The 19,617-nt window shown below is 44.0% G+C and overlaps 1 long non-coding RNA gene across 1 annotated transcript in view; it reads left to right on the top strand.

Moving 5' to 3' along the window:
* Positions 1 to 19,617, top strand: part of LOC144771861 (uncharacterized) — a 66,633-nt gene that overhangs the window by 18,737 nt on the left and 28,279 nt on the right. The window contains exon 2 of the long non-coding RNA XR_013599521.1: positions 12,082 to 12,252. This is a non-coding gene — a long non-coding RNA (uncharacterized LOC144771861). The remainder of the gene's footprint in view (positions 1 to 12,081; positions 12,253 to 19,617) is intronic.

The raw sequence follows: 19,617 nt of genomic DNA, 5'->3' as shown, positions 1-19,617 counted from the left end.
ATTCCTCACTAGGCCAAGCTATGGCGATCTTACACTCAGTCCACAAATCTACAGGGACCACAATGTCAAAGAACCCATCCAAGTCTTTCCACAGGCATTTTTGCACCTTTACAAACCTTTCCACCTGTCTGTACCAGTCCACGGGTTTTTCTCGTAGTTTTGGGAAATCATTTGTAAAGGACACAATATCCTGTCTGGACCATGGAACATGCACATATTTTCCACCTGGCACTTCGCGCATAGGGCATAACTGTTCTGGCTTGTCAGCTTCCTTTAGAACGAATTCGGGAGTTACCTGCTTAGACCTGGCCTCATCTTTTTTCCTAGCCCATCTGGCTTTCCATCTCTCTACATCTCCCCATTTCTGCAACACTGTCAATAGTTCTTTGACCTGTACTTTCTTTCCTGACACATTCAGGTTTTCTAAATCTTTGTCTGAAAAGTCTGCTCTGTAGGGTTTCTGCAAAGGTTTCGATTTTGAAATATCTATTCCCATGCTAGCAGCCGTGTCTGTCAATTTTTCATGGAGTACTCGGGCATTTCGGGTAAGACTTTTGCAAATAAACAGCAGCTCTTCTTCAGAGTAGGTATTTAATCTGTCTAATCCTACATTTCCTGCCATTAGCTCTTCTATTTCTACTCTCAATTTGTAGAGATCTAAAGGTTTCGTCTGCGGAGTTTGTTTCTCTAATTCTTGACTCCATCTTTCGATTTCCTCAGGAGTCACCAACGTGACACTCTTAGTACCCAAAGTCGATTCCATTTGAATCTCCCTCGTGTTGAAAGGATTATGTCTTTTCTGCATCCTTTTCCCCGTATTTCTAATGGGCAGATCCAATAGTGAGACCTCAGATTCGCACTCACTTGTCTGTTCATCTACAATTAAGGGCTCTGGTCTTGGCTGTGCTATGACGGGAGTAATGACTGGAGTTTTCGGACTCCCTTGACGGTCCCCATACAACGGAACCACCGGTCCGATAGTTACTGGGATTGTCAAGGCTTCAGGACTGGTATTTAACTGGGAGATTTTCTGAATTATCTCAGCTCTCTGCTTTGCTAGAACCTCTCGCTCCTTTTCTTCCAATAATCTCTCTAAGGTTTTGTCATGTAACACCTGCGGGGTCAGAGTGGGAGCATAACTCTGGGCAGTGGGATGTGTTTCACTTGGTCCTTTGCCATAATTAGGTCTTGGGAACAAACTTCCTGTGCCTAGGGATCTTGGTTCCTCCTCATATAGAGGTTGTAAGAACGGCATTCCTGAACCTGAGGGTCTCGCTTCACCTCCGTAGGGAGGTCAAGAGCAAAAGTCTCTTTCACGGGAGTATCTTGCCTCCCCACTAACTGGTATCCTTGGATAAATATCCCTCTTCTCTACAGGACCTAGACTCTCGGGGTAGGGAGGTATGAAGCAACCCCCTCCTGCACTGGCAGATCTGGCCTCCTCCGGGGGAGGAGGTCTTCGGAAAATTTCCCCTTCACTAGAAGGTCGACGTTCTTCATTATAAGGAGGTGGGCTTCTTGTAAATATGTCATCTAACAATTCATCATCCGATTCCCCAATGGGCACCCAATGTTTACATTTTTCTGTTTTCTTCTCCCCCCCAGGAGGCCCACATGCTGGCATCATTGGAAACAGTCCTTCTACAATCATATTCTGTCTCCACTGTTTCATCTTTTTGGCTCGGGCTTCCTGCTTCAACTTTGGATAAAATTTAGTTAACCCTTTATCCATTCGGGGCTTATCCCTTTCAAAAGCCTCGATTTCCCATTCCTCTAGTGCTTCGTACTGCGTTAATCTAGGTCTGGGATGTAAATCATTCATTCGGGTTCTCAGATTGAATAGAATCCTGCTGTTAAATGTTCCGTCTAACGGAAAAGCCAATACTCCGTCATCTTTCGTGTATTCCGCCCAGTTTTCCAACCATACACATGTGTTGTACCCTTTATCGAACATCATGAAAGATGCGGGAGTGTTGGGTGGCGGAATGACAACACCTTCTCTAGTTTTAATCGGCTTGTCTTTTTTGAAAAAATTCTTTACCTTATTTACAAGGGACAATTTTCTCTTATTTCCGTACATAATGTCGTTTTTAACACCTTTCCACTGATCGTTCTCAAATCCCATATGCCGTGGATCGGGTCGAGTATGTGGTCTATACGAATGCCACATACGATTCCTACGAGTGACTTCTGTTTACGAAATCACTTCCAATCTAAGTGCGTCTTTTATTTTCGTGCGGCCAATGAAATGCACGAGTTCAAATATTTTCGACCAATGGGTGCGCGGCCCTTTCGCGAGACAGTTCTCACGCTTCGGCACTCACCCCTCCTTTTCAATTCCAGCTCCGCTACACACCCGCTGCATCTACCAATCCCAGCGCGGCACAGAGTGACGTCAGAGCAGCTTCGCGACTGACTCCCTCTTTACAAGGTAACAGAATCTTTCTTTCTTTCTAAAGTGCTAGTGCTTGGTTATTTAACAACGAATACACATTCACCACTGTGCTCAAGTGTCTAGACAGGAAAGAGTTTGTTTCACTGCAAGTAAACTACTTCCATTTACTTTTCATATACTACGAGTAGATCTCTTCTGCCTACCCTTCACTCAAGCATTAGGGAACCTGTTACTTCCCTAGACTCATCCACCTTTCCGGGATATATCCGAGTCTAAAGTTTCACCAGCGAACCCCTTTGCTTTCACCCAAGCTTCGATGAACCTGCTACTCTTCCGGTGTGACCCTCACTAGGTTATGCCACAATAGGAATTTTGCCAATGAACCTCGTTGCTAACATTTATTCAATCATACATTCAGAAACCCTAGTTAGTGCTTCCAGTTCTGCCTAACCTGCACCAACTTTCCTTGAAAGCCAGTGACCTCGAAGCAAGTGGATTCTATTCACCACTCGCTATTCATTTCCCCGGGGATTCCGACAACACATATAACGTTTTACAAACGAATGGATTAATACATATAACAGTATAATAACAAGAATAACGATTTTAAAACATTTCATAATTTTTCAAAGCAAACATTTCAAGTGAGTGATCAGATCACCCGAATTGCCTACTCTTGTTAGCAGCATCCAACTTAACTAGTCTAACTAGACCTACCTATCCTTTAACTATTCCCTAACCATCCTCTATGCTACAAGAAAATTACTGATAGAGATCGCAGGTCACCCGACCAATAATTACACCACTTAGGTTTCGGGCCCATGTACTTCAATTTACCATATGCATTGATCAGATGACCTTACAATCCACTACCAATAATCATTGAGTCCCTTTCGATTATTTCCAGTGTACCCGACTTACCATCCAAACATTTAGGTTTTCTAAATGATAGTGCAACAGGAAACATGCTAAAAAGGAAACTTAAGAATAGACATCTTTAAAGGGGCAAGTTTAAGCAAGTATATATTTATACTACAGGGCATGAATATGAATGGGAAATTTAGGAATCCTAAACAACTATAATAAGAGCGAAAAGTGGAATACTCTAAAACTCTAGAAATTTACTTCAGTCAATTTTATATGAAAAATTATAGATCTCATCAGAAAATTGCAAACTGCAATGGAGAAAATGATTTCTAAAAGGTAGGGTAACATAGGAACACGCTATGAAATTAAATGCGAAATGACTTTAGGATATGCAAAGGTTGCGGAAAGTATGGAAAATTATCATATGCAAAGGTATGTCTTTATTGAAGCAAAGACAGAAAATAGAAAGGTGCAGTTTTAGAGTTTTTCGGCAAGATATTTACCTAGACTGGTGTGAAAACCAACCCTGGCCACGGGTCATTTAAGGACAGGAAATACCCCCAGGAAGGACAGACATCAACGGGACAGCAGGTGCAGACTGGACACCCCAGGACAGGACAGGACCACCAGATTAGGATCAGGACAGGACCACCAGGACACGACCAGCACCCGCAGTTTGGAAGCAACGCCTGCGCTCCACCCTCTCTGCAGCTATCAGTCAGAACCCCGATTGGGTTAGCGAACTCCCCAGCAAAGTGCTCCGCCAGCACTTAAGGTTTAGTAAAACCTTTGAGTCTATGGTCAAATTCGGACAGAGTGCTCCGCAGCGCTCTGTATTCAGTCACCTATTGAGTGCGTTGGGTCAGTGACAGGTCAGCTATTCGGACAAGTCGGACAAATTCCCTAGGTGAACCTAGGGTAGTTATACTGTTTTTGGGTCAGTGTACCACCCCCAAATGTTGCAAAGTGTCAGAATCCCCAATTTCGATTGGTCCTAAGGTAGGATGGGTTAACACACCAATCAGAACAGATTTTTCTAAGGCCTAATCTACATTTTTGGGTACCGCCTAGCAAGATTGGGGTTCCCATGAGAGAATACACAGAATACAATAGAATAATATCATTGTAACAGTTTCAGAACAGTTAACTCCATCTTGCTGGGTCAGAGGTGGCTTTCACATGAGCATCTTGACTGTGGCTGCCAGCTGGCTGAGTTCCACTGTCCAAGGTTATTTCTTCCTTGGCGGCGCGCGCATGCGCGGAAGGGACCTTCAAGATGGCTCTCAGTACATTCAGACCCCCATTTCCCGCGATACATGAAAAGTAAGCGAAAACAAATTAAAACATAGAAAATAAATGAATGTATTTCATGTCATGATTTCACACTTCAGGTTTATCATTATAAAAATATTCTATGCAGTTTTAGGTTAGAGCAACACACAATAACACGAGAGCAACTGATCGAGCTTCACCACGTTATTACATTAAGCTGCCATCTTATGGCTATTACGCATGCGCACCCTTTCCCTCCAGAACTCCAATTACGTAAAGTCACGTGAGTGTGACTAACGCATGCGCAGAAGCAGATTCTAAAACAGCGGCCATTTTTAGGGACGAGGGTTAATCGTATTAGTAGAACACATAGGCAAGCATCACTAGGATACACACGCACATTCAAAAATACATAAAATTAGTAAAACGTACAATTGGGATTACAGGATTATAACAGATTTCGAGGTTCTTGACTCGAGCAAGTCGCGATGCGAAATCTTGCTCTATCAAAACCACCACCAGTACGTATTTTAACTTAATAACTCTCTCCATTTGGATGTAATCAATCTGAATAACTTCAAAAGGCAAGGATGGTGGTGCAAAGTTTCCACCTAGAACGGACTCTCTGCCCCCCGAATTATAGCGTAAGCATACTGGACAGTATTTGACCACATGTGCGGCCGTTTTGGGAATGTTTGGGTTGTTCCAGACGGGGTCCAATACAGCACAAATACCTTTTGCTCCTATGTGTGCCGGGCCATGGGCCATGGTCACTACTGCATATACTAATGCATTAGGGAGTAACCAACGCTGTCTTTCAGTTCGATCTATCCAACATTCGTTCTTGTCTAGTTTCCCTACTTCCTGCTCCCATTTCTGTGTCTCGTCTATAGTGGCTTCTTTCTGTAATTCCCTTACACTCTCTATGGTATTGTCAAACACAGAAGTTTCCGCCACCCATCGAGCTGAAGTACTGGGAAACATGGGAGTTGCTTTCGTCTGAGCTGTTTCTTTCACCACTGAATCAGCATAGGCGTTTCCCTTTCCTGTAGAATCGACTATTTTCTGATGGGCGCTACATTTGATAATGGCCACTTTATCTGGTAGTGTCAAAGCTAACAACAAACGATCAACTAAAGGACCATGTTGAATCTTTTGGCCATGAGTGGTAAAGAAACCACTCTCCCTCCATAACCTCCCAAAACTATGGGCAACGCCAAAGGCGTACTGGCTGTCCGTGTAAATGTTTACTCTCAATCCTTTGCTAATTTCGCATGCACGTAACATTAGTTCAGCTGCCTGGGCTGAGTGGTGTGAAATCCTAGCAGTTTCCACTACTGTCTTCAAAGTCGTAATGGCATACGCAGCTGTTGCGGTTCCATCTGGTAACTTAAAACAGGAACCATCGACATACAATTCTCCTTGGGGTTGTCTGTGAGATCTACACGGCCTTTTGTCTCTTCCTCAGTTCTAAACACACAATCATGGATATCGTCCTTCGTATCACTAGAAGGGAGAGGTAATAGTGTTGCTGGATTCAATGTGGAACATCTCTTAATGGTAATGTGGGGTGCAAACAATGTCAATTCGTATCCTGTCAAGCGGGCACTCGTAAGGTGCTGGGTTTTAGTTTTATTTAACAAAATATCCACAGCATGTGGTACCATTACTGTGAGGTCAGTGTTCAACACTATTCCCTCTGATTGTCGGATGGCCACTGCTACCGCCGCAGTGGCCCTCAGACAACTGGGAAGGGCCTGTGCTACTATGTCCAGTACTAATGAAAAGAAGGCACAGGGTCTTTGTTTCCCCCCGAAATCCTGAGTTAATACTGAAAGAGAACAACCGTCCACCTCGTGCACATAAAGTGAAAAAGGCTTCCGGTAATCCGGGGTACCCAAAACAGGTGCAGAACATAAAGCAGATTTCAGAGAGTCAAAGGCTTCTTGACATTCATCCGTCCAGGGTAGGGGTTCATGCACATCTTTGGTAGTCAAGTACAACAAGGGTTTAGAGATGAGGGAATAGTTAGGAATCCACTGGCGACAGTAAGAGGTTATGCCAAGAAAAGCACGGACATCACGTTGAGTACGAGGTACAGACATGTTAGTAATTACAGATATTCATTCTGGTGTTAGTCGTCGCCCCGCTTTCGACAGTAAGTGGCCAAGGTAGGTCACTTCCTGTCGACAATATTGAAATTTGGAAAGGGAGACCTTATTTCCTTTTTTAGCCAAATGGTGTAACAATTTTACAGTAGCATCTCTGCACCTATCCTCCGTATCAGAGGCCACCAAAATGTCGTCGACATATTGAATGATTGTATTGCCGGTGGGTAGAACTAGTTCATCCAATACTGCTTTTAAGTCCTGGCTATATATACTAGGACTTTCTAAAACTTCGTCCTCCTAATGAGAATCCGAAGATATGTCTGCTATCAGGATGAATAGGAATGCTAAAGAAAGCATTCTTTAAATCGATAACAGAAAAATATCGAGCAGTAGGGGGAATCATGGTAAGGATCGTAGTGATATCTGGTACCACTGGGTATTGTGGGACCACTATTTTATTGACTGCTCTAAGGTCAATCACAAAACGATATGCAGATTTATAATCTGGGGTGCCATCAATTGGAGTTTTTTTCAAAATCGGCAAAATAGGACTGTTACAGATATTTGCCGCTGTTTCTTCTACCACCCCTTTTTCAACTAAATCGCGAATGATATGGAGCAATGCTTGTTCGCCCTCTGGTGATATTTTATACTGTGGAATGCGAGGCATCTTTGCATTTGGTTTTATGGTGATTGACACAGGGTCTATTCTTAACAGACCCACGTCGGTATCCCCTTTCGCCCACAAGGTCGAAGGGATGGTAGCAAATTCAGGAGGCAAGGGTTCGTTTTTAGCAAAATACTGAGTCATCTCTATAGGCGGTTTCTGTATGGTCAGAAAAACACCATCAGGTGAGCAGTAGATTCGTGCATGAAGTTTCTTTAAAATATCCGAACCTAACAAATTCTCTCCACAATTAGAAGTAAGGAGAAAAGGGGTATGCACAGAAATAGGACCAATCGTAAAAGGCAGAGGTTTTGCACGGGGCTGACTACCGGTATTCCAGAGAATCCGACTGATACATTATTTTGGCCAGACAGAGCTGCCCCTGGGACCAGAGCCTGGGCGACTGAACTACTCATCGCCCCAGTATCCACTAAAAACTTCCCTGATGTACCCAACAGTTCTCCTTCTACATAAGGTCCCTCTTGGTCCACTGGTACTGTAATACGGCCCCCGCTCTGTCCTTGGCTGTCTCATGCGTACTTCTGGTCCTCGTATCTGTCATTTTGATAAATTTCATTGTAATATTGTCTATTCTGGGGGTCGTCAAAATGATTCTTACGAGAACCCTCATGCTGCGCTTCCTCTCTCCTCATGCTATTTCGATCTATATTTCCCCGACCTCTTCCTCGACCCCTACTGGGTCCGTTCCGACCTTGTAGCAGAGGGCAATCTATTCTCCAATGTCCCTCCTCTTTACAATAGGAACATTGGTTTATCCCGATATTCGGCGGGCCCCCTCTGCCTCTCCCTGCTGGCTGGCCCCTTGGATACGAGCCCCGCACTCCCCTTCCTGTCATTTGACCTCTGCTAACTTGTTGTAATAACACCCTTGTTTTTAAATCCTTAGTTTTCTTCTCCAATCTGTCCTTACTCTCATTCTCGCGGTGCTCGTAATATTGGGCCATACTAAGAATGATGGACGGTGCAGCTGTAGTCCACGTACTTTCAGAGGACTGAAGACGAGACATAACCTCCGGGAGTAGATTTGTAACAAATCTATTTACGAATAGTCGAATTCCCCCTTCTGTAGAGAGGTCCTGTCCACTAAAATCTATAAACACCTTCTCAAACCGAGTAAAGAAGTCGGACACACTTTCATCCTTCTTCTGTCTACATGCTGTTAATTTGTCCCAATCTACCTTCCTCGGAGGTAAGAGTGTTTTCATGAATGTAACAATTTTTTCAGGTACGGCTAATATTTCATCCCGGGGCTTCTCTCCGGGTTTTCGTTCCTTGTCCCAATCTTTTAATTGGTTCCATGTTCCTCCTAACTCGGGGATATGGTCAGTATCATGAATCTGCCTCCAGATATCAACCGGGATTAGGAGACCAAAAAATAGCTCGATATCAGCTATAGTCATGATAGCAGAATTGGCAGCTTCGGTCAATTCTTTGTAATAAGCTGTAGGATTTTTACGAGGATCTGGTAACTGGGCCTTTAAGGTAAGCACTTCACTCCGTTTCCAAGGGGTATAAACCCATTGTTCCTGAAGCCTGGCGTCCACCCTGGCCCTAGTTACCACATTATTGGCATCCTTTAATTCAGGTACTTCAGGGAAAAAGAGGGGATGCACCTCTCGCATGGGATGCTGCGCTCTCCATTCAGCGCTCTTTCGGTGCATCCTTTCCCTATAGCTCAAAAGGATGTTAACATTCTGATATACTTCTTCAACCTGGAGATGGAATTTATGAGCATGATCCCTGATGTCACGCAAAATCTGAGGAGGTAATCCCTCCTCAAAACATTGTTCCCATAGTGAGATCAATCGGATCGCCATGCTCTCTAGCGCCAATTGTTGCGCAACGGGTTCAAAATCCTTCATAGTACTCCAAATATCCTCTAAGGTATAAATAGGATTCCGCATCCACTGGGATGCCTGATTTATAATAGCTCTTCTCTCCTCCTGCCCTAACAGCGACCGAGTGAAAGCTCGTTGATCACTCGGGTCAGACATCGGTCGCTTGGGTGTGGCCCCAGTGCCAACCATATTTCGAAGATCTAAAGAGGTCTGCGTTGGAGGAGAGAGAAATACTGGGTGCAAGGGAGAAGGGACAGCCGCGTCCGGCCGAAGAGATAATAAGGGTGAGGTAGTTAATCGAAGAGAAGGAGGGGAAACCGGAACATCGGGTCCTAATCCACCAACGGGGGCCGTAGCAATCATTCCCGACGGTGGTCGGGTGGCTGCAACAGCACCCGCCCGATCCGGACGTACCACAGGGACGGCTGGATACAGACCTTGTGGGGCATAAGGGGGAGGTGGTCGAGTTTCCAACAATTCTTCCAATTCATCCCCTGTCTCTGGTCTAGCTACATAGCTTTTATCGGTCTCCAACCGAAACTGCCTATCCATCCGTTCGATATTCTTCTCCACTTTGTCTTTATCATATGCTATAGCTTTCTGTGTAACCGTCTGACCCGACTTCATCTTCCCCAGCTTCTCTTCCCTAATTCGTCGTCTTTTTGCTTCCTTCAACCATAAATTCAAGGAATCAAACATTGACTGACGACTCTTTTTCATAAATAATTTATTCTGTATATAATTTATCTTTTTCTCATCAAAAGACCCCGTAAGGGGCCACTGTAAATCCAAATTGTCCCTGGTATACTTATTCCACAGAGTGTTAAACAAAATTGGCTGTAATCCATGTTTGGTGTACATATCGAAACTGGGGCTGCCTTTGGAAGGGGCAGGCTGTCTTTCTTCGAGCCGCGTACCTCTCCGACAACAGCACCCAAAACATATTTTACTGAAACACGGCATTGTTCTTTTATTGTACTCGTTCCTTTCACATACAATCACACACACTCAATCGGATGCGTCCTTTCATGGTACTTCACTCAAACATTCATAAAGTGCTGCAAAGCAGTGCAAGGCAATTAGTTCTCGAAACCTATTCAAATGCAAATGACGTCTTCAAATACGAACAGAGCCCGTCGACTCCTGTTCGGAGAATCGATTCAAAAGAATTCTAGACCAACAGATTCACAAAAAGAGACAATCGTTAGAGTGCTCCGAGACCCTCAGATAGGTAAACCTCGAACTCTCTCACGGGGCACCCCACGGTCCTGTTCTGGTTGGGCCGGGTATCTGGACACGTCTCCAGACCCCTAGCTTACCCAGTTGCTCCCAGAACTGTCCCAGAGAGAGTTCGGACGAGCGAGCAACACCGTACTCTGCTAAGGCATCGGAGATAGTCTCAATTAATCACAAAACAAGTCCGTGAGGTCTCTACTCGCGCAGCCCCTTCGCCACAACGATAGATCCCCCCGATTCCCTCGTGGTCCGGCTTCCCCGGCCACCTTCAAACATGAACAGTTAACTGTATATCCAAAAAGAAACACTTCCTTGAAGTGAGTCGTATCCAATTCAATTTTCAAAGATCACTCACCTGGTGCACTCAGGTCGATTGCACACCAACCTGGTGATAAGAATCGTACCTGGGGCGGTGGGTTTCACGTACCTTACTTTTAATAAAGGAGACACAGTACCTATTGCTTACAAGTAACACTTGTACACTTCGGCTGAAATGCGATTTTTCACTGTGGAAAAAGTTTTGACAGCAGTGCAAATGGCGATTCTGAAGGAACGCGCACTGTCGCAGGGAAAACGCATGTTGGTTGTTACCCCGTATCCTGCCCTGGAAGCAGCGATGAAGGCCAGTGTACCAAATTCGAAAGCCTTACACCCACGGTGGATACAATGGACTACGTCTTTGATGTCTCCTGATGTCATGTTTGTCTTTGACGCCTCCTTACAGATGCAGGAGTTCTTGCAGTATGCGGAAACTTTAACTTCCCCTGTTGCTGATAATATGGCATGTCGCTGAGAAGGGTGCTGAAATAACAGATGTTTGTTAGCCAGCTCATTGGTATTCATTTTATTGACCTCAGAAAGATGAAAGTCTTTGTATGACAGGGCACCCAGTTTTGTGTTCTCTATCTTCTTTCCTACCCATTATTCTAAGGTAGTAACAAGACTGCATTTTATTATTTAAGGAATGTGAATATTACAACAGCTGATCATTGCTTTTTATTCCCTCCTTGGAATCTTAGTTTTCTTTCCATTTCTGCTTTCTTGCTTTCTTGCATTATCATGCTGTGTTACCATTACATTGAATCTTGCACCATCTCTTTGATTCAAATATCGCTTTGTAATAATGAATTATATTAAATAAAATACAAATAAAACAATTGCATAACAAAATGTGTATATTTTGAAGGTCTGACTTATATTTGGTGACAAATTATTTGACTGACTGACTCATACCTGATGGGGTCTATAAGCACTGACAATACAAAGCTGTGGATACAAAAAGTGGGTCCTGATCAGGTAGTCAAATCTTACAAGACCAATATGACCTGAGAGTTGTTTCAAATTAGGGCAGCTTGTATTGCAAACTGATCATTACTTTTGCATGCAAACCTAAACTTTGGGTTATATAGAAATGTTCACTCTTGGAACTGGGTCCTTCAGTGATCTTCCCAATCTATCAAGACAGATGTGTATTGAACTTTCATGAGGTGCAACAGATTTTGTAAAGGAATTCCTTATGCCTTTGTACAGATATTTTATCCGCAATTTTCACATCTGTCTAGATGATATTAGAGACATATTTCAATAGCATGTTTGCAAAAAGCGTAGATAGAATATCTGATATCTTCATCATGTCAGAATGATAAAGCAACAACCTTTTTTGGCATATTGCAGTTTTCTAGTGATGTGACAGAAACTCAGAAAAAGAGGATGGTTAAAAAGACCATCCTAACTATTACAGTTTATCTCCAACCAACTCAAATGATGTCTGGCCTGGAAAAAGACACCACAAGAAAAGCACTTCTGGGGAAACCTATAACAGAATATGAAGCTGCAAATATCCAAGTGAGTACAAGATCCAGTTTTATTTTTTTGCATAGTTTATTGAAACTGTTACCAATCCAGCAAAATATAGGAAAACACAAAAAAATATAAAATTGCAGTTAAGGTATGTTTATGGAACTGGCTTTAAAAAGGGAAATAATGCAAGTGTTACATTTACCGCACATAGGGGAGCTCTGGATTATTTTCTTAATTTAACATTGCATGATGAGACACCAATGTAATAGGTCCTCCGACCTGTTTTGAAATAAATAAATTCTGCTACCTTTATAAGAATAGTGCCATAATAAAGCGCTGAGTTCAACACACATCTATAAGGAGCCCATTACATTGGTTGACCAGGGCCGAAGGGTTAGGTTGGCCAGTATTGTTCCATCGGCTTTTGCCCAAAATCTGATTACTTCATGTAATGCTGATTTCCACACCTGTTTGTCAGAAGCAGAGTCACCACAGAGAATTTTGGCGTCATTTACTAATATCTGTAGGTTTATGTGAGCGGGAGGAATCAGTGAGGTCCACAACCAGAGAGGTTTCAATAGAATTTATTTTATATACACGTCCACTAGGGTGGTGCCAGTATTGTACTTTCTATTTAATGTCCTGATTCGTTACTTCTCTGGCTTTCACAGTTCCCACGAATACTGGTACAGTTGCGAGAATATCTTCTTGCCTCAGTCTTTTCCTCAAAATATCAAAATAAAAAAAAGAACAAACAAAAAAATGGTGTGAAAATATGCCTTCTCTTTCACACCATCACCGTAAGGGAAAAAGGAGTGAGGGGTCACCTGGTTGGTGGTAGAACTATGGGGGTTTAGCCTGGCTTCTCCACGCCGACCTTCGCCCACCTCCCAGCCCACCCCTCAATCCGAGCATGCACCTGGGAGAGCCACACTCCTCCTGGAGTGTGACTGGATGTTACACGGACCCGTCGGTCTCCTGCTTCTTCAGCTGGTTCGGTGGTTCCTCGCTCGGCAATCAGGACTGAAGTCGGGGTGCTTTCTTGCTTTTCCAGCTTCTTTTCCTGGGCTCTGCTCACGGTATCCTCCTCCGTTCTCGAGGCTTCTCCCTGGATTCGACACTCGGCGTCTTCCTGATTCTAACTACCCTTCCAGTCCGTTGTGGCCTCTGGAGCCTCGTCATCTATTGGGTTAGGGCGAATGACGCCAGACCAGGAGGCGTGGCTTGTTGAAACATGCTCCCAGTTAAAGGAGCCGCGGGAATCATCCATCTGTGAAGAAAAAAGGAGAGGATTGTGGTTTTTAGGTTTCGCCTGGAGTTCACTGCGCAAGCAGTACGGGGCTTTAACCCGCCTCTCTCTTCCATTGGCTAGCTCCATAAATGGAGGCTAGCCATTGGAAGAGAGATGTGTCAATAATTGTCGGAGCAGATTTGTGGGCGTTCGGCTGTTTTTTTGAAGCTCCGCCCCTTTTTTGCCGTCATGAACATGTGGGTGTTTACTTTTTTTTTTCCCGGATGTTTGCAGACGCCATTTTTTTTTCATGGAGCTGGGGCGGGTGGGATGATTGCGGTCCGGCAGGTGGATGTGTGCCTTGTTTTATCTATGCCTTCCCTATTGTCACTTTTTCCATATTTTCTCCTCCTCCTTTATTCCTTTTCTGCCTTTCTCCTGCTTTTGTCAAAGTCTGATAAAGAAGCCCGAAAAATGAGCGCAGGTGCGAACATCAAACACTGATTCCGACCGGCAGCCCTTCGAGAAGGCAGCGCCACTTATTGACAGCCAAGCCTGTGAAAATAAAATAAAAATGTGCTTTTCCTGAGTTTGCGAGTGTCCCCGTCTGACCCTTTGGCAAGAGCCACACATCTTGAAGCTTTTCAATTGTCCGCTTTCATTTATGTACCTGGAGGTATTTTAATATGTCTGCCGAGGCGCCGTTTTTACTCTGCTCAGATTCGAAAATCAACATCGAGGGCCTGCGAAGCTCGGGCTCTGCCCGTGCGAAGGTCGCTGCAATCAGTAACTAGGAAATTAAATGTTCCCCGGATGACAGAGCATCGCAAACACCGGGCAAGTCCCACGAGTGGGAGGGTGCAGCGCCGCTGGCGCTGTCCAAGGTAGAGGCCATGTGTGCCACCTTGTGGCCATCCGCGGCAGGGCTTGGGAGCACGTGCGCAGCTGACAGCAGAAGCTGCCGCCCATGACGTGGCAGAACAGAACAGGAGCTGTTCTGCAGTGCACGTCATGGTCATGCCGGCCAGTCCAGGGTTGATATGGTTACAGTATGTGTGGTGATGAATGATGTGCTCTATATATGTGGGAAACTGGTAGCTGTGGTTTGAGCATGAGCTATTACAGAGAAGTTTTTGAATAGTTGCAGTTGCACATTCTCATACCTACTTTGAAAAGGTATATGAGTGGTAAGAGCCATGTTTTCAATGTGGGCTGGAATTTTAGGTGGTTGTCAATATCCCCTAGTCTCCTACTCTGTGACCACAAAGACTTCTCTTTGCCTTGTGACTCTGCATTTGTCTCCATTGAACCTTATCTTCCATCATCATTTGCGAGAGATTAAGCTATTGGCATTGTAAATGACAATGCCATTTATTTATCTGTTTTCAAAACCAACACATAAATAAAAATGTTGTCATTTACAATGCCAATAGCTCTAACTTTTGCAAAGGCGAGACCGTTGCATTGTAAATGCTTGTTATGAATATGCCGCCCAGTATGTACGTCGGTAAGGGGGGCTTCGTGACCGTTTATTAAGTCTGTACTCCTCAAATCTGCTTCCTTACTGGTCACCTGTTGAAAAGATGGTTTGATAGGCAATGCTCCAGAACCCATGAAGGCCTCTGGAATCTTTAGAATACTAAACCTCGTTGTGAAGAAAAAGTTAAGAAGGCCAGGATGGCATTTAAAAAGGTCTGTAAGGATCGCAAAGCTTAAATCAAAGAAGAGACTGTAGTTTTGGGCACTAGGCCCGCATTACGGAGGTCAGGGAGACACTGACACCAGGTTAGTGGGCTAGTTAATGGGCCAAGAGCACGTGCGCTCCGCCCCCTTTATTGACTGGGTCACCTGACTCGTGACATCAGTGGTGGGTGGGTGCCAAGTGTAGATTACATCAATAGAACAACTAGACCGTGTCCAGCAGGACACTACATTCCTCCAAAACTTTAATAAAAATTGAGACAAAACAAAAGTCCAAACCTGTGGGAGGAAAACACAAAACGTGCAATCTCATAACTTTAGGAGGAGCCTCTTCAGCTGCTTGCTAAGTGACGCCGGTGGAACTTGACTCTGGAATGTTAGGTTTCTTGGGCTCGACGTCCTGGTTCTCGGTGGGGTTGCTCTTCAGGACTTGCAGCCTCGCTCTGGTGGTGGCGACAAACAGATGACAAGATGGTAGATTGGTTGGATGTTGTTTTCTACCAATCAGTCCTGGTTTCTTTAGTGTAGGCAGCGTGGCTTCTCTTTGCAAAGGAGGGAGTAGTTGAAGGACACCCCTCTCCTAGGATGCCCCTCTCGTGGGTGTTCTCCTGCCACGAGATATCCCGGAGGCCCTCTTCCTCAGGTTTCCGCTGAGCTGTGTGTTCTCTGTCACGGTGCTCCAACTCCACAGTCTGCGTGTGAATGGAGGAGATGATGAGATCACTTCAAAGTCCGTAGCTCCACCTGGAGGGTGGTTGTTGACTCTTGCCTTTGCGCACACATTCATCTTCTTCCTGGGACGTGCAGGATAGACGGCGATGGATCATCTCTCTTGTCGGGACCCTCTGCCACCGGTGTCCCTGAGGCCTTTGCCCGTTGGATATACACGAGCTGGTGTGGAGTGGTCAGTTCTCCTTCTGCCTGACGTCTGAGCTTTCTCCCCATCCAGAATTCCGCTCAATCACAAAGGTGGGTGTTGCCAATGGTCCAGCCTGTTCATTCCTGCAGTCGACATGTTGTCAGAGGACTTGTTAGTGGATGCCTGTTCTTCTCCTCGTGCCACCGATGTTCTCCTGGTATTGTGTTTTTATCTAGGAACCTAAATCGATATTTCTATTTTATGCCCTTGTACGGTTAGGTATACAACCTTTACAACGAATCTTTTACCACGCACTACCATTACAACGCGGTCATTACAACGCAAACCATTACAACGCATTGCGCTGGGGGGCGCTCTAGGATAGGGAATAGGTTAATTTACTATCCAATAACCTTCCCTAGTGTCCACGGGGACTGGAGTTGGAATAGTAAATTAAACTATTCACTATCCAGCACCCCAAAGCGCTATGCGTTGTAATGGTATGCGTGGTAAAAACCGCGTTGTAATGGTATGCGTGGTAAAAGTATGCGTTGTAACGTCATACATCCGTACGGTTATAATCAATAATATCCCTATAAAGGCATAAGAATCATATCCATATTTAGTCGTAGTCCATGCAGTCACATTAAGCAAGGCTACTTCCCCGGACTCCTAGAAAGCACAACGAGTTCTCTAAACAAACCAAACCTCTCGCAACCTGGGAAATCCCCATTGCTTTTGTTTTGATTTCGTCCTAGAACTCCTGTGAAGCACTGTAAGAACGGCCAGTTCTTAGTGACATCTTTATTGACGTCTTATGTCCAACCTTACGTCAAACCCGGCACCTTTCAGGTATAAATATACCAACGTTGCCTTAAGCAAACACACGGTGGTGGTTTTGGAGCAGAGCAGCTATCTACTTGCCTGAGAGCCCAGCTGATGCGAGAGCCCACGGACGCTGCCCCTCCCCTTTGACGCACTGAGAGAGACGCTGTCTTTTCTCCTGCCGAGAAATCCAGCTCTGGTGTTTCCAGATACCTTCGTGGGTTACTGGGATATCGAGTCCTGAGAGAGAGATACAAGACCTCCTGCTTGCTATTACCCAGGTACGGAACTGGCTAAACCCTTAAAGAGAATTCTTGAGTCAGATTCTTGGCAAAACCAACTTAACTTAAACTGCTACTTACTTACTCCTTCCCACGTATTAGGCTTAGGTCAGGTACACCGGGGTAGGCGTATTTAGAAGCACCAGTTGAGTACGTTAGTCAATGTATATATGTATGTATATATTTTATCTATTTTAAAGTATCATATGGCTAAGAAACCATATCAATGCTTTTACAGTATTATTTTATAATCCTCCTTTTACTGTACGCACTTTACTTTACTATGAGTATTGCAATTGTGGCAATTCATTTCTCTTGCATGAGAAAGAAGACTGCTCAATAAATTACACCTTTTATTGAAAACGCCCGTCTCTCTTTTCTCTGCACTCTGGTGAAACTAAGTATGCACACTTGACTGAGTGAAATAGCTGTCTATTGTTTTCACACGACTCTAGAGATACACTCTTATTCTGAGGGAGCAAAGTTGTCATGTTTTATGGTTGTCAGAAGCTAATCCCTTCTTGTCTATCCAGGGAGGTTAAACTCCTCCTCGTTTATTCGAGAAAGTTTCTAGTGACCTCTGAGCTAGCTGGCAAACCTTAAGTCTACTATAGTCAGCAGAGACCTAGTCGACCTCAGTCCTACGTCTACACTGCTGAATATGTTATTCCAATGCGCAGAGCCTATTGGGAATATAGGAACTACACTACATGGCGCCCAACGTTTGGTAAGGCGATAAATCTAACGCAAGACGTTAGAGTAACTCAGTCGTGCTTTTTCACACAGACCCTTTTTCCCGTAAATACTCCAAAAGACGTCTGGAGTGGGTAAAAGGTTAAAATCCGCCGGAACTTAGTAGGAAGAGATTCCTATGTATAGTTTTTGTTTTAGTCAACGTTGAAGGATACAGTGTTCCAAAATATTGTGCACCTAATCTTTGTTTCCTTGAAACTTGATCTGCATACTAAAAAAGACTTTCTGTCAGTAAAATGCCTCACGGAGACAAAGAAAGAGATGCTACAGCGTCTCAACTGTTGTTGGAAGACACAACTCTCCAACAGAATGACCCAAATGCTATACTCATCCATGGCGGTAATACCCGATGTGCTAAGACAGATTCAAAATGAATACGGTTCAGAACCTGCTTTAACTCTGGGTATGAAATTACTGAAAGACTTCAAGCAGGTCTCAGCTATATTATTAGCCAACATAAAAGGAGAAGCAGCATCTGTGGCGATCCGCCAGAAATTGAAAGAAACAGATATAGCAGAACAACCATTTGAACTTGCCAGAATCATAGAAAAATCCTATGAAGAACTAGGAAGAGATAGTTTGGGTGGGAAACCAGTAAAACCTCAACTAACTGAAAATCCTGAAAAGATATTTATTAAAAATAAACTAAACACTCCAAAAAAGAGCTGGGATGGAAATAAAGAATCCACTTCCAAAGAAAAAAGATTCCAGTCCAGAGGAAGGTCTCCTCGGCGGAGAGAAAGATCTCCGGACCAAGGACACAAGTCTCCCCAGAGGGAGCCCTCTGAGAAAAGATACAACCTTAGAAATAGGGATAATTTGAAGAAACCTGATAGATATCAAGATATTGATACACGTCCCTCTCGATCTTTTCAGACTTCCTCGCAGAAATCGGAAAGAAGAGGACGGTCAGAACACAGGGAAGAGCACGTCAAGTCCAAAGACAAGGAACCTGCTCATCAAAATAAAAAATTACAATTTCCAAAAAAGAAGGTAGCCAGTATTAAAATAATTAAACATGCCGAGGATACTGAGGACACAACTGAAAAACGGAGAGTGGGCCCAGACAATGATAGACAGCGCAGCAGAAGTGACAATAGCTCGCAAGATCCTGATGAATCATCTGGAGACAGTGGACACGAATGAATACATTCAGGTGGAAACTGCAGATACCAGAGTTGGCAAACCTCATAAAATATATGAAATAACATTACGGATAGAGGGAGATAGACTAGGAAAGTAAGGGGTCTATTGTGGGATATTCTTTCGCAAGGCTATGACATCCTTCTAGCTGAGAAAGACTGGCCACCAGAGTTTTTCAGGGAGTGCCCTCATGGCGAAGAAATGATTATGCCTGCCTTCTCAAATCATATTCCAATTCATAAAAAATATACATATGCAAGAAAATGGGCAGTAGCCCAAGCTCCTGCATTATATAAAAACCATGTAGGATGGGATGAGGACTCTCCTCCTCACAAAATCCAGTTAAAATGTCAACCAACTGCACAAAGGCAGTACCAAATTAAGCAAGAAGCTAAAAAACAAGTCAGGGAGATCTTAGATCAACTTGAATACCAAGGGGTGATTGAAACATGCACCTCACAAATGAACAATCCTTTGTTTCCGGTCTCCAAGACAGACGATTCATACCGTCTAGTTTTGGACTACAGACACCTTAACTCATGTTGCAAAACTTTTGCAGTACAAAATTCACACAGTGCAGCACTAATGAATAACATCGTGCGTAAAAAATACAAAAC

Source organism: Lissotriton helveticus, chromosome 8, assembly GCF_964261635.1.
Source record: "Lissotriton helveticus chromosome 8, aLisHel1.1, whole genome shotgun sequence".
Lineage (NCBI taxonomy): Eukaryota > Metazoa > Chordata > Amphibia > Caudata > Salamandridae > Lissotriton > Lissotriton helveticus.
Note: the sequence above shows the minus strand (reverse complement) of the source record. Positions and strands in the feature narration are given on the sequence as shown.